Raw genomic sequence first — 14,808 nt, 5'->3', positions numbered from 1 at the left:
AGCCTAACCCTTAGTATTTCACTCTATTTCCTCCTCTCCCTCCCACTACTTTACCTTGAGTGCTGGACTCATCATGGGCCCTCCAGACCTTGTTCCACTTCATAGGACTGAGCCATTCTTTGTGGTCTGAGTGTGGGTGATCATCCCACCACTGATTTCAGTCAGGGAGCGCAGAGGACAGGAAACACAGGTACCCTTAGCGCCCCTGCTCAAATGCGACCAAGCCCTTCCCTCCTCTCCCCTGGAGTCCCTGCCTCAGCAGCATTGTCCCCCACATGGTGGCCCATCTATTCAGGCTGGGTCAATAGGGGGACAACAAGAAGGTCAAGGAGGTGGCAGGGACAGGGGCCAAGGGGGCTCCTTCCTCACCCCTTCAAGACAATGAGGCCTCTGCCCCTCAGGGACAGCCCCTCTGATCAGCACCATTATTCCTCTCAGTTCAGGACAATCGGACACTTGTCCGCTCATGAACTCTGTCTATCCAACCCCAATGCCTGATCTCTGAGGACAATGATGGACGAGGACACGGCCCCTGCCTGCGCCCCAGAGAAGACTGATGCGGGGAGACAGGCTGCGCTGGGGTCAAGGTGGAAGCCCGCGGGGCCAGCGGCATTGAGGGAAGGTTCTCCGGAAGCAGCCGCTGTTCTGGCTTGGCACAAATGTCTGTGGACGACAGCAGGATTTCCTGCCCAGGGACTCTGGATAGGAGGCCCAAGGTCCCCAGGGGCCCCCAGGTGCTTCTGCCGTGTGTGGCCAGAGCCCTGTCGGCCAGGAGCTAGAAGCTGCTCCTCTGACCTCTAGAGGACCCGGCACTCCGAACCCCGCGCAGCCTGGGAAAGGCCTGAGATTCCCCCCTATTGGGATTCACATCACGACGCGGCGGCCCCAACTCAGGGAGGAATTAGACACGGCGTGGGTGTCCCAAGTGCGGGGCGGTGGCCGTCCTGGGGCAGACGAGCGCGGCTGCCGCGTCCCCCCATCTCACCCCGATATTCCGCTCCCACCGTCGGGATCTCCCCCACCGCCGCCTCCGGCCCTGCGCGCCCCTTCTCCTTTGTCTGGCCCGCCCGCTCCCAGCCGGTCAGCCGCGCCGCCCCGCGCGCCCCGGCCCGTGCGCCCGCCGCCGCCGCCCGGGAACAATGCGGGCCAATGTCTCCGGGCGGGCGAGCCGGCTATGCAAATGCCCAACGGCCTGTGAGAATTCCCTTCGCCGCCGCCTGGGCTTCCACGGCCTGAAAAGGGCTGGCGGCCGGGCCTGGATGGGGGAGGCGGCCACTGCATAGGGATGAGCTGTCGTCCCGGAGCGCCCGGGACAGAGCGCCATTGTCTGTGCTGCCGTCGTGTGATCGCCAGTGGAGTCTGCCAGCCCGAGAGGAAGGCGGAGGGTGACCGGAACTAGGCCTTGGGGCGCAGAGGGGTGGTCATCTGTCCCCCGTCCCACGTACCTACTCCTCTCCCCAAAGAGCCTTGATTTGGGGACCTGGCCATGGTGGCCCCCGTCTTGGCTGCCCCATCACTAGCCTGGGGGGCTGCACAAGTCTGAGCCTGTGTCTCTTGGGGTTTAAAGCTGGTCATCATTGGGGCTCTTCTTACCCTCCCTCCCTCTTAACTTGCTCCCTGCAAACGCCATCCATTTATACACTTCATATTGACCCAAAAGACTTTGACAGGTGTCTCTGAGGCCAGTTCTTTCCAGAGCCCTGAGAGAAATACTTGTGGTGTCCCCAAAGCAAAAGAGGTTACTGGGCAGAGATGCCCCAAGGCCCAGTCCAGGCTTTCTTTCTTTCTTTTCTCTGCCATCCACCACCAGGTGGATAACCCAACTTTTTACTGGGAGAAACGCCAGTTATGGCAGGATGAAAATAAACTTCTCCAATGATGCAGAGGTGTGGGCTTGTCACACAAAGTCCCTCCCACAAGCAAAAGAAGGGCATCCCTGTATCCCAGCACGGGAGATTGTACCCATCTAATAGAAGGCACTGATCAAACACTTGAGAATACCCGGGCAGCAGGCAGGGGAGCTCTCTGCTCAAAGCAGAGCCTGTTCTGGCTGGGAACTTGGCACTCTGGACTTGAGCACTTCCAGGATGAGCTCCAGTGAATGGGCTGGAGTCTTTTCAAGGCACAGGACCTGAGTTCACCTTTTCTAAACCCACCCTGAGACTCAGGAGCAAGGGCTTCTGCCACTCAAGTGAGATGCTGTTTTGGAGACGGTGCTTGGGTCCTTGAAGCAGTGATGCTTCCAAGATTCATAATGGCTTCAGGGGCAACACCAAAATGAGAACTGTCCCAGGATCCCCAGGTCTTCAGTGGCAGGAAGGTGAGAGAGGCTGAATGAACGGAGGAGGGAGGAAGGGAGGAGGGCAGGCAGTCTTCTGGAAGGCAGGGCCCCAGCGCTGGGCTCAGAGGCCTGTTCCTTTGTGCTGTGGCCCAGCCTTCCACCTGAGATGCAGCTCTTCCCCTCTGTCCCCCTGGCCTCTATAAACATCCAGGTGCAGCATGCATGTCAGCCATTCTGGGGTGTGTGAGGCAGTGGGGCCTGGCTTCTGGAATAGTATTTGGAAGACTATTAGATGAGAGGAAGGTTGGGAGCAGGGACCAGGCCTAGGAGCTGAGGCATTTCATGGTGCCGCGGAGGCAGCCAGAGTTCTGTTCACCTCTATTTGGGGTAGTGGACCCTCCTTCAGCTCCTCATCTAGCCACTCTCCTATCTAGGGTGCTAGTCCAACCTGGAATCCCTGCACAGCATTCTGACCTGGGGCTGCACAGCCTCATGGAAACTCAGAAAGTGATCCAGCATCCCTACCCCTCTCCTCTGCCCACCCAAGCCCCAGAGCATACGTGTCCCTTCCATTGCCCTCCCTCTCCAAGGCATTAGCAGATGGTCAGCATTGCTTTGGGCAGGCCCCAGAGCTCCCTGCCCCGAAGTGTCCCTTTCCCTTTTGCCTGGATTTCCAGGGCTCTCTGGGCTGGTCTGTGGGGCCCCAGGCAGGCACCAAGCAGGCCCAGCTTGGCTCTGAGGCTGAGAGAGGAAGTGGGCTTTGTTGTGCCTGGGCATCGTCTGGATTTTCCCACCCTGCTCTTCTTGGCAGGAAAGCCCTCAGCTGGAGAAGTTGCCCCCGCACCACACCAACATCCCCTCCTTCCCAGCTCAGCACCATCCATCTCCGTCTCCCCAGAGCAAGGAATGTGCTCCAGGACACTGTGGGGCTTGTTCCCAATCCCCTTCTAGCTCATTTCACTCGGGCTTTTATAGATTTGCCTCCATCCCATGGGCTACTGTCTGGGTTCCGGCTCTGAAGACACAGACAGAGGTTCCCCTCCTCCCAGCAATTCCTCACACTTCACTTTGTCCCAACAGCATCTGAGGAAGCTGCACTGTGGGGGGTCAAGGCATCCTGGTGTGGGAGGCGATGGGGGGTGGGGAGTGGAGGGTGGGTCCCATTCCCCATCTTTCCAGCCCCTGGCCCTGCCGGCCTCGGCTCTGGCACTGCCCACAGCGGCTGCATTATTCCCTGTGCTGCAGCCATCCATCCCCTCACCCGCCCTTCCTGTCCACGCCCCACAAGCCTCGATTATTGGTGAAATTAGCACCGGGCTTCTTGTTGGTGGTTGCTAATTAAGACCATTAATAAACACGATTATTAATGCTGTAGCAGGCAGCAGCCCAGGCATCTAATCACTGCACCGCTGGCAAGCACTGGGCCGCCAGCTTCCGCCCGGCTCCATCTTGGAAAGGACCTGCTCCTTTCCCGGGCCCACTCGCCTCGGGCCCTGCCAGGGGAGGGTGGGTGGAGACAAAGGCGCCAAGAGGAGTTCACTGAGCCTTGCAGAGAAATGGAGGCACAACCTGCACTCCAGGGAGCCCCCAAACTGGGCAGGCCGAGGCCAGGATGTGTGCCTGTGAGAGGCCTATGAACCCACCTGATGCCAGCACGCGGGGTGGGCCGGGTGGCGAGTGCGAAGGCTCTGGAGAGAGCGTGGGTGGGCGCCCGCACGGGCAGCCCTGCTCTCCGGCAGCTCACAGCTCAAGTGCCCTCTGGAGTCCCCCTTTGCCTGCTGCCCTGCAAACCAGGCTGTGGAGTGTGGGCCCTCCTGCAGGGGTTTCATCGTGGTTAGGGCCATCTCAGCGAGACAGGGAGGCGCTCTCTGTAAGAAGGTAGAAGACACCTCTGACCAGAATGTTTCCCTCAGTTACCGGGCGCCACCATGCGCCAGGCCAGGGGGTACTGTCATAAACAAAAGGCAGTCTCTTCCTGGGAACTGCCCCATCACCTCAGACTGCATGACGTCTGTCCCTGAATGTCTCCCTCACCCCTTTGTGTGGCGTCCCACCTCACACTGCCTGCAATGAGCTGTCTGTTTATCTATTCACCACAACGGGGCTGTGCTCTGCGCGAGGACAGCGGCTGTGTGTCCTCGAGGGCAGTGGAAGCCCACTCTGGCTTTGGGGATGAAGGCTTTCCTGCCCCTGTCTCCGGGCCACCCTCCATCCACTCCCTTCCCTGCTTTGCTGTCCCCTGCCTGACCTCCAGCCTTGGGCTACCAGAGCAGGAGGGGTGGCAAGGAGCCCTCTGGTCCAGTTTGCCCCACTTGGACCCTGTTGGGGCAGGAGAGCCTGCTTGCTCTCAGCTGGGACTCCAGGAGGTAAGATGTGATCTGCCAGGCAGGGTGGGCCCTGGGGGCCTTTCCAGGAGCTGTCTGCTGCCTAGGCTTCCCCTCTAGCCCAGCCTGACCTCTGCACCCTCTTCTGCCATCCACTTACACCCCAAGAAGTGATCCACAGCAGCCCAGGAGAGCTTGGGAAGGAACCTCCCCCACACACCTGCTTCCCCCCATTCTTCTCCACCCCAACTTCAATGTCTTGACTTTTTCCTACAGCTTTTGAAGGAAGAATCCACCAAGACTTTAGTCTCTCCCAACCCAGGGAATAAGAAGAGAAAAAAAGTCCTGAAAACAAAACCCCGACAACAACCTTAAAGTAGGAGAGATTGGTTGGAAGGCTTTTAATCCCTTAATCCCTCTCAGATGGGCCTTGAGACGCTAATGATTTTCCTAATTATTCCCTCCGATTTTCCCATCGCTCTGTAAGGACCTTCAAGAGGAGCGAAATTCCGAGTGAGCGGGTGTGGGATGAATGGCAGGCCCACCTCCCCCACAACGGGCCCAGAGTCCAGGCGGCTGGAGAGGTGGGGGAAGGGCCAAGAGTGCCCCCAGCTGGGCGCTTGGGCTTCTCTGCCACTGACACCCGTGTGCAGGGTGGGCCTGGGACAATGGGGCGGTCGGGGGCTGCCTGAGAGGGCCAGGTGTGGGGCTGGGGTCCCCTCAGTGTGAATGGCCCATTATCCTGCCTTGAGGATGGGAGTTGAGGGTCTCTTTGTGTCCCCCAGGAAAGGCCTCTCTGGCGATAATCACCCTGGGAGGGAGGTGGAGGTGGTGAGGAGGATCTTTAAAGGGGGCCAAACCTCCCCAGAGAACAGTTGGCCATTCAGGCCTCCAGCCCCTCTCTTGTCTCCAGCAGCCTGGGATTCAGTGGCCCATCTCTGGGGGGTGGGGCGAGGGCTAGGCCAACACACATGACCAAGCTTGGGCTCAGGCCCCCTCCCCATCAGTGTGGCCTGCCCGACTGAGCCCAGGGGTGGCTTCTCCAGGAAACCGCCCCAGCCTCCCTCTCAACCCCCACCTAACATTGGGTACCCTGGGGCTTTGTCTCATTTCCCCTGAGACACTGAGTTCCTCTGGGGGCCAGACCTGCCTGGGAGCAGACAGTGACCTTTGACCCAGCCATGTCCTCTTTAATGAAACACGGGGATTCTCATTCCACTCCTACAAATTCCCGATGGGATGAAGGCATTAGCCCCGTTTCACAGATGACAAACTGAGCACTTAGCAGACTTGTCTAAGGTTGCACATCCAGTTAGGGACAAATTAAATTAGAGCTGGATCCTTCCTTTTTGTTTGTTTGTTTGTTTGTTTTTTGAAAGCCCTGATACTGTACCAGGTACAAGACTTTTGTACATGCTGTGCCTCTGACCGAAATGCTTACCTCCCAAACAACCCGAGGGCCGATTCTGCGCCTCCCTTGGTCTTTGCTTGAATCACATCCTTCATGGGAGGAGATGTCTGGGATTTGCTTCAAAATTACACGGGAAGTGGGGGAAAAGGAGGTGGGAGTGCAAATGAAACAAGATTGGCAGATGTTGAAGCTAGACGAGGGATGGGGGGCTCATTATACTATTCTGTTTATTTTATATCTATTTTTAAATTTCCACAAGAAAAAGTGGAACAAAACCTGGTTTTCCCTAAGCACCTTATTTTATTTTATTTTTGAGGCAGAGTCTCACTGTCACATAGGCTGTAGTGCAGTGGTGCCATCTCGGCTCGCTGCAGCCTCTGCCTCCTGCATTCAAGCGACTCTTGTGCCTCAGCCTCTTGAGTAGCTGGGATTACAGGTGCCCACCACCATGCCCAGCTGATTTTTGTATTTTTACAAAAAATTTTCATCATGTTTTACCATGTTGGCCAGGCTGGAGGCATCTTACTTTAAATTGCAATTCACCATCCCCAGCCCAGATCTTGCCTTGCCTTGTACCCTTTCCTTGTTTTTCTCCAGATCATTTATTATGGTCTGGCACTCTATAAGTATTTTACCTATTTGTTTTGATTCTTGCCAGTGGGCTACACTAGGTTAAAGGTCATGAGGTCAGAGGTCTTGGGGTTCATTTGTGCAGGCCGGTTGGCCAGTGCCCCAGCAAGAAGAGCAGCACGTGGCTGGGATGCCCTCAATCCTGTGAGTGAAAGCCTGGGTGATGCGGTGTCCAGAGGCTCTTGGCCCAGTTTCCAAGGAAAGGGATGGCTTGTCAGCTGTGTTTTGGGCCTGTGGGATCCTTTGGCACCTGCAGCCACAGCCGGAGGGTTCCTTCCCAGCACTCCCAGCCTGGGATAAGCCCCTAAGTGTCCCATTATGTACCATTCACTCTGACTTTGTCGGCCCCATCCACAGCCACTGCGTCTTTTTGTCAGAGGGGCCTGGGAGGGCGAAGGGCTATTTCCACAAGGCCTCTTTATTCCCAGCTGGAGTAGTAATGAGAAGTCCCTTCCCCATACTAGTACATCTTGCCGGGTCCCTCCCATTTAATAACTATAATGAAGGCCACCATTTATGAGTCCTCTCCTACACCAAACACTTTACATACATTATCTCATTTAATTCCCCTGACAGCTCTGGGAAATAGCTACTATTTATATCCCCATTTTTCAGATGAGAAAGCTAAAATTGAGAGACTACAGTTTCTTTCTCTTCAGCTCAGCTGCACAGGCAAGGGAAGGGCAGGGATGCAACGATGTACCAGTAGGGACAACTGAGGTTCGGAGAGGGGACGTGGCCTGGGGAAGAGCACGCTGCAGATTAGCAACGGGGCAGCAAGATCCCCTTCACTGTGTGCAGGGAAGGGCAAGCGGAAGCCCTGTTCTCCAGGTGATGTCTCGCTCCTGTTCCCCAGCTGCAGTAGGGGAGTAGCCATCACAGTCCCACCCCTCACGGGCAGGTGCTTCAGTGACTTGCTCAATGTGCAAACAACTAGTGAGAATCCAGGTGCTCTGTTCATGATGCCAACTGGGGAATGGCAGATGGGAAGCGAATCATCCTGAGAGGCTCCTGAAGGATGAGGGTAAGTGTGGGCCACCATGAATGGGCCCAGATGGCCCAGGAGGAGGCAGGGGTAGAGTGATGAAAGGGGAAGACCAAGAGAAGGGACTGAAATGCCACTGGTTCCTCTCTCTCTCTCTTTGTTTTTTTGAGATGGAGTTTTGTTCTTGTTGTCCAGGCTGGAGTGCGGTGGCGTTGTCTAGGCTCACTGCAACCTCCACCTTCTGGGTTCAAGCGATTCTCCTGCCTCAGCCTCCTGAGTAGCTGGGATTACCAGCGCCTGCCACCACACCTGGTTAATTTTTGTATTTTTAGTAGAGACAGGGTTTCACCATGTTGGCCAGGCTGGTCTTGAACTCCTGACCTCAGGTGATTCGCCCACCTCGGCCTCTCAAAGTGTTGGGATAACAGGCATGAGCCACTGTGCCCAGCCAGAGGTTCTTTTATGCTCTGGCCTTTGGGGTTAAACACTGTCCTTCCAGGCTAAAAAAAAAAAAAAAAAAAAAAAGTAATAATATTTTAAATTAAATTTGTTTCTCAATAAATAATTTCTTCACATGTAATAAAACTTTTAAGGTGCAGTGGCCGGGCGCGGTGGCTCACGCCTGCGACAGAGTGACAGAGCGAGACTCCGTCTCAAACAACAACAACAACAACAAAACAACAACAACAACAATACCAAAACTTTTAAGGTGCAAGAGTATACTATACAGTAGGAGGTCTGCTGTCTGCTGCGTCTCTGCACCCATTTCCCATCCCAGAGACAGCCCACGCACCTGGTTCCTGGTTGTCCTCCCAGAGCTACCGTCTCAGGCCTTTCGTTTATAAAGGTGAATGCCCACCCCTCACAAGGCCATTCATTTGTTTGTGTCCTGAAAAAGTAGTGAGCACCCTCTCAGCCTGGCTCTGGGTTGCCAGAGATAACTGACCCTCAACTCTGAGGGGAGCCCAGGGATGGAGGGGAAAGGAAGACCCCACAGTATCGCCATGTGGGTGGAAGTTCACTGGTGACAGTGAGCAGAAGGGATGGCTTCCCAAGGAGAGGGAACAGCATGTGCAAAGCCTCAGTGGTGCGACACCACTGTGCATCCAGGTTCACAGGGTGCTTTCTGTATGTATGTATGTATGTACTTATTTATTTATTTATTGTGACAGAGCCTTGCTCTGTTGTCCAGGCTGAAGTGCAGTGGCCAGATCAGCTCACTGTACCCTCTGCCCCTGGGCTCAAGCTATCCTCCCGCCTCAGCCTCCTGAGCAGCTGGGATTACAGCCCTAAGCAACCATGCCTGGCTAATTTTTTTTTTGTTTGGTTTTTGAGATGGAGTCTTGCTCTGTCACCCAGGCTGGAGTGCAGTGGTGCGATCTCGGTTCACTGCAAGCTCCACCTCCTGGGTTCACGCCATTCTCCCGCCTCAGTCCCGCAAATAGCTGGGACTACAGGCGCCCCCACACCGCGCCCAGCTAATTTTTTTGTATTTTTAGTAGAGATGGGGTTTCACCGTGTTAGCCAGGATGGTCTTGATCTCCTGGCCTTGTGATCCATCCGCCTCGGCCTCCCAAAGTGCTGGGATTATAGGCCTGAGCCACCGCGCCCGGCCCATGCCTGGCTAATTTTTAAAACTTTTTTTTGTAGAGATAGGGTTTCTCCATGTTGCCCAGGCTGGTCTTGAACTCCTGGGCCCCAGTGATCCTCCTGCCTCAGACTCTCAAAGTGCTGAGATTACAAGCATGAGCCACCACACCCGGGCCCACGGGTGCTTTTTGCATGAGAGGCAAAAGAGCAGCCTGCACAAACTGGGTGAGTCTGGACTCCCATAGCCAGAGGTCTTCGGGCTGCAAGCTGCACACTCTTGACCTCCAGCCTATAGACTCTCAGAGTCTAGAGAGGGTTTCACCATCTGACCCATCCCAGGAAGAAGGAAGGGACTGAAAAGGGCCACCCCTGGTCTTTGGGACCCTTGACATCTACTTAGTTGGGGGAGCGTATCTCCTCCTCAGTCTTTTTTTTTTTTTGAGATGGAGTCTCGCTCTTGACCCCTAGGCTGGAGTGCAATGGCGTGATCTTGGCTCACAGCAACCTCTGCCTTCTGGGTTCAAGCAATTCTCCTGCCTCAGCCTCCTGAGTAGCTGGGATTACGGGCGCCTGTCACCACGCTCAGCTGATTTTTGTATTTTCGGTAGAGACAGGGTTTCACCATGTTGGCCAGGCTGGTCTCGAACTCTTTTTTTTTTTTTTTTTTTGAGACGGAGTCTCGTTCTGCCACCCAGGCTGGCGTGCAGTGGCCGGATCTCAGCTCACTGCAAGCTCCGCCTCCCGGGTTCACGCCATTCTCCTGCCTCAGCCTCCCGAGTAGCTGGGACTACAGGTGCCCGCCACCTTGCCCGGCTAGTTTTTTGTATTTTTTAGTAGAGACGGGGTTTCACCGTGTCAGCCAGGATGGTCTCGATCTCCTGACCTCGTGATCCACCCGTCTCGGCCTCCCAAAGTGCTGGGATTACAGACTTGAGCCACCGCGCCCGGCCAGGTCTCGAACTCTTGACCTCAGGTGATCCGCCTGCCTTGGCCTCCCAAAGTGCTGGGATTACAGGTGTGAGCCACTGCGCCCGGCCCTTCTCAGTCTTTACTGTATGGTTGTGAGGGTTAAGTCAGTTTGTCAAGTGCTCAGTACAGTGCCTGACACAGACTACATTTTCAGTTGTACTCTGTGTGGGATATAATAAATTCCTCTTCAAAGGTTTTAGCCTGTTAACTTGCTTTAAAATTCAAGAGGGAGAAAATTGTTAAGTATAATGAGTTCTGAGTCCCTCTCCAAAGAATCAGTGTATCAGTATGTCCAGTTCCCCTTTTCTTTGTTCTCCATTTTATTTATTTATATTTATTTATTTATTTATTTGAGACGGAATTTTGCTCTTGTTGCCCAGGCTGGAGTGCAATGGCGCCATCTCGGCTCACCGCAATCTCTGCCTCCTGGGTTCAAGCAATTCTCCTGCCTCAGCCTCCCGAGTAGCTGGGATTACAGGCATGTGCCACCACACCCGGTTAATTTTGTATATTTAATAGAGACGGGGTTTCTCCATGTTGATCAGGCTGGTCTGGAACTCCCGATCTCAGGTGATCCTCCCACCTTGGCCTCCCAAAGTGCTGGGATTACAGGCCTGAGCCACTGCACCCGGCCTTGTTCTCCATTTTAAAGTTTAACTTCCTCATTCTTTATGTCTTCTTGCCTCTAGTCTCAGTAAACAACTCCCTCCTAGCCGCTATCACCTGCTCTGTCCTTAGTCATCTTTAGTCACCTGCTCTGTAACCGTCCTTCCCACCAAAACTACTCACCCCACCACTCCAGCTCGTACCCTCGCTCTCTTTAAAATAGCCAATCAGAATTAGTTTAGACTATGCGGCCCAACCCTAGCCAATAGGGAAAAGATATAGCAGTAGGGACTAGCTGCATTAGGAATAAGACCCGCTTCTCCTCCCTTGTCTGGTGTGCTCTCGTCATTGCTCCATCCGCGAGACGCACCCTGCTATAGAAGTAAATTGCCTTGTTGAGAAAACATTTGCCTGAGTGCTATTTTCACTTTGTGGCACCGAGCATTTACTTCCAACATCTGCTATAATTATTCCAAGGACACCTCTCTTTCCCGTACCATCCCCTGTCTCAGTGTCCTCTCTCTGTGGGGATCTAAGCACCCTCTTTGCTCACTCCCGGCTCCCAGAAGTCTTCTCCAGGCCTCCCATGTCTCCGTTAGGCTGCAGGCTTCATCTTGGTTTTCCAGGGAGGGCGTTAAGGGAAGGACTGGCCAGAGCATGTGAGCATGTGTGCTGAGCGCTCAAAGTGAAGAAAAAGACTTCCCCTCCTGGCCCTTCAGCTCCGCCTCTTCTCTTCCACCTCCCTTAAAAAAACGCCCGACTCATTACAGAGCCCCAGCAGCCAGGCCCCGGCGGAAGCCCTGGTGAAGCAGCAATTAGATCATTAGCACCGGCCCCAACCCACCTGCTTGGAGCCCCTCAAACACCATTTAATAATAATCCCTTAATCTCCCTCAGATGGTGGGGCTGGCTCTAGGGCTTTTGCCCTCCACAGCCCCTTTCCCTCTCTCTCTTTCCCCAATTAAGGGATTCTCTTGGTAGAGAGCCCCTTTCCCAGCTAAAGGCCTCTCTGTCCCAGGAGGAGCAAGATCTGTTGCTCTGTCTCTTTCTCCATGGGCAGTGGCCCCAGATATCCGTGCTGGTCTACCTGGAGGCTCCCCTGCAGGCAGAGCTGAAATTCCCGCAGTGTGTCTCCTGGCCCGGGGACAATTGCTGAGATGCCTGAAGACCCTTTGTCTTTCCCCTTGGTCTCCTCTTCTCCTGGTTTCTTTGTGTTATCTGGGAAGCATCTCCCACTGGCCCTTTTACAATGACTTCTATTTCCCTGTCAGCCCACTCGGGCCACCCTGTCTGGGCCAGTGGACTCTTTGGCATCTCCTTCCAGGAGCCACCAGGTTCTGTCACAGGTGGAATTGAGGCCAGAGCCTTGGCAGAATGTCTCCTGGTGACAGCCCTATTTTGACCTCCAGCTGACCTCAGTAGGGCTCAGCCTTTCCCTCCCACCACCCCCCCCCAGGCTCGCTCAGGACCCTGGCACCCTCAGCCACATAGGGGCTGGCAGAACATGGGGTCGGTCTGTATCCCTGGAGCTTCGAGCAGGGCAGAGGCAGGGGGAGGGACAAGATGACCCAGCATGTGGCCCTGTCTAAGCTGAGCCTGGATGAACCTCTTTCCTGGGAAAGTTCTGTCACTAATTGACTTGCAAATGCCTTGTTTGTCCCCAGATTCATAATTAGTGCTAAGTATTTCTACGGCCCCATCCTGGAGGGGCTTTTTTTGGGGGCAGTCTGTTCCTCTCCCCTTCTCTGAGGTTGGCTGGTCTGGGGGTGGGCAGAGCCGGGCACCGGTGCCCAGCTGCCGTCCAGCGTTCCCACGGCTCTGGTGCCAGCGTGTGAAAGGCGAGGTGTGGGGGGCGCGGGGGCTGGGGCTCCCCGCCATCCTTCAGCCGGGACCACGGCCAAACCCCGAGGCTCCAGGAAACGACAGAGCTGGGGAGCGGGCTGTGGCAGCGGGTGGGGGCTGGCTGGCACCCCCAGGAAGGAGAGCCCAGCCGGTGCCGGGGGCTGGCATCAGCCGAGCCTCCGGCACGATGAATGGGCCAACAAGGGGCCTCTCTTCCCCACAGCTTCTCCACAAAGGCCTTGGCTGCGCCACTGGATGTGGGGGGCCAGGGGCCACCCGAGGAAGAGGAGAGGCTGTTCTCAGAGACCCCTCCACCTCTGGCCTCTGCACTCCTAGGAAGGGGCTGGGGGCCCAGGGGCTAGAGTTTAGGCCTAGCTTCTACTTGGACCTGCTGAGTGAGGGGGCAACTGGTTTAACCTCTCTGGGTCTCAGTTTCCCCCACTGGATCATCCCTGGCATCTTTCCCAGCCAGGATGGTCTCCTCTTGGTTGCGGCCCACCCAAGTTCCCCCAGTAGCCTTCTCTGGCACTGCACTGGCAATTCTCAGCCCTCTGCAGGCCCTACCTTGGCTGAGACCCAACTGGACCTCCCCTCAGGGTATATCAGGCCCCTGTTCAAGGCATGGCTCTCCAACCCCTAGTGCTCCTCCTCTCCCCTCAGGTAGGAAGAGCTGTTCAGTGTCTGCCAGGAAGCAGTGGGAAGGGTCTAAGCTGTGGCTGCCTGCCATAGAGTCAGACAGGCCAGGGCCTTGCCACTTGCAAACTGTGTGATGTGGGTGAGTCTCTCCGCTTCTCTAGGCCTCCTCTGCAAAAGGCCTCACAAGGTTATCGCTGGGATCCGGTGAGACTGAGTGGAAGGCATTCTGTGCGGGACCCGGCAGGGAGTGGCTGCTCAGTCGCCGCTCCTTTCCTTTTCTTCCCCAGCCTCCCTCTCAAAGCTTTCTGTGAGTTTGCCTGTGTTTTCCTGTGACTGAGATGTCCTTTCGTGGTCCACCCCCATCTTTTTTACCTGGCTCTCTCACAGCCTCTCTATATTCCCTATTTCATCTCCAGTTCCTTTCCCAGAACTAGCCTTTTTTTTTTGGTAAGTCCTTCCTGAAGTCTAACCTTCTATTGCAGGTTGTCTCTCCGTGGGCCTGGACTCTTCCCAGGCTGCCCTGCAGCTGGAGCCCAGAGCGAAGGGGAGGAGGTGGGCTCTATGGTAACCCTGAGAAGAGAATGCCCTCTCTCCTCATCTGCATACAGACGGGCTCATTTGCATACAGACAGGCCTCATCTGCATATGCTCAGTGGGACTCTGAGAGCACATTCCAAAGTGTCCTGCCTGGGTCCTCCCACTCCAGTCCTGACATCTCTGTCCAGGGAGGGGCCCTTCCCCGCCCCTTCTGCCCCTGTCTGGGTCTGGGTCATTCTGTTTCCAAAAGGCAGCCCACCCTCTGGGGCCCTCTCCTGCTTGCTTTTCTTTCCTGTGCTCAGAGGAGTCCTTTCCACCCACCTCCTCCTGCCTGCCCCAGCTCCCCCACTGGGAGCCTCCCCTCCAAGCCAGAGGCCAGGAGAGGAGACAGAGGGCTGGCCACAGTGGCTGGCTGCCTCTCCCTGCTTAGGCCCCCCAACACTATGGTAAGGGAACCATGAAGACTGATGCTCAGGTTGTGGGGTACAAACAAAAGCGGGGGAGGGGCGGGCAGACCTGAGAAGCTTCTTTCATATGGATCGGATCGACCCCAAGCCAGATCCTGCCTCCATTCACCCCACCTCCCCAGGGCCACAGTGGGTCCTGGCAAGGCTAGGAGATGGGAGGGCCCCGAAATGAGGGCTGGAACCTCAGAAGCACTGATGAGCTCCCAGGCGTGGTGAGACTGAGCTCAGCCCCTTAGATTCGCCAGATGGTGATGCAAAGGAAACTGCCTCCTCCTCCCAGCAGCATCCTCAGTCTCAGTCAGCCCTCCAAGTCCCAGTTCTAGGGCTCCTGGCCATATAGGTCAGGGGGAGCCTGGGATTCTTCTCCTGATAGGCCCCCACCATGCTGAGGACCCTGGACATAGCCCTTCTCTTCTCTGGCCTCAGTTTCCTCTATAAAATGAGGAACTGGGCTAAACCAGGTGGCTCATTATGTTAGCCCTCCTCCTGCAAATAGTGCCCAGGCGCCTGGCCAGCATTCTGCATGCAAT

Source organism: Macaca nemestrina, chromosome 1 (assembly GCF_043159975.1).
Source record: "Macaca nemestrina isolate mMacNem1 chromosome 1, mMacNem.hap1, whole genome shotgun sequence".
NCBI classification, from domain to species: domain Eukaryota; kingdom Metazoa; phylum Chordata; class Mammalia; order Primates; family Cercopithecidae; genus Macaca; species Macaca nemestrina.
The sequence above is the reverse complement of the archived record's forward strand: the minus strand, read 5'-3'. Positions refer to the sequence as shown.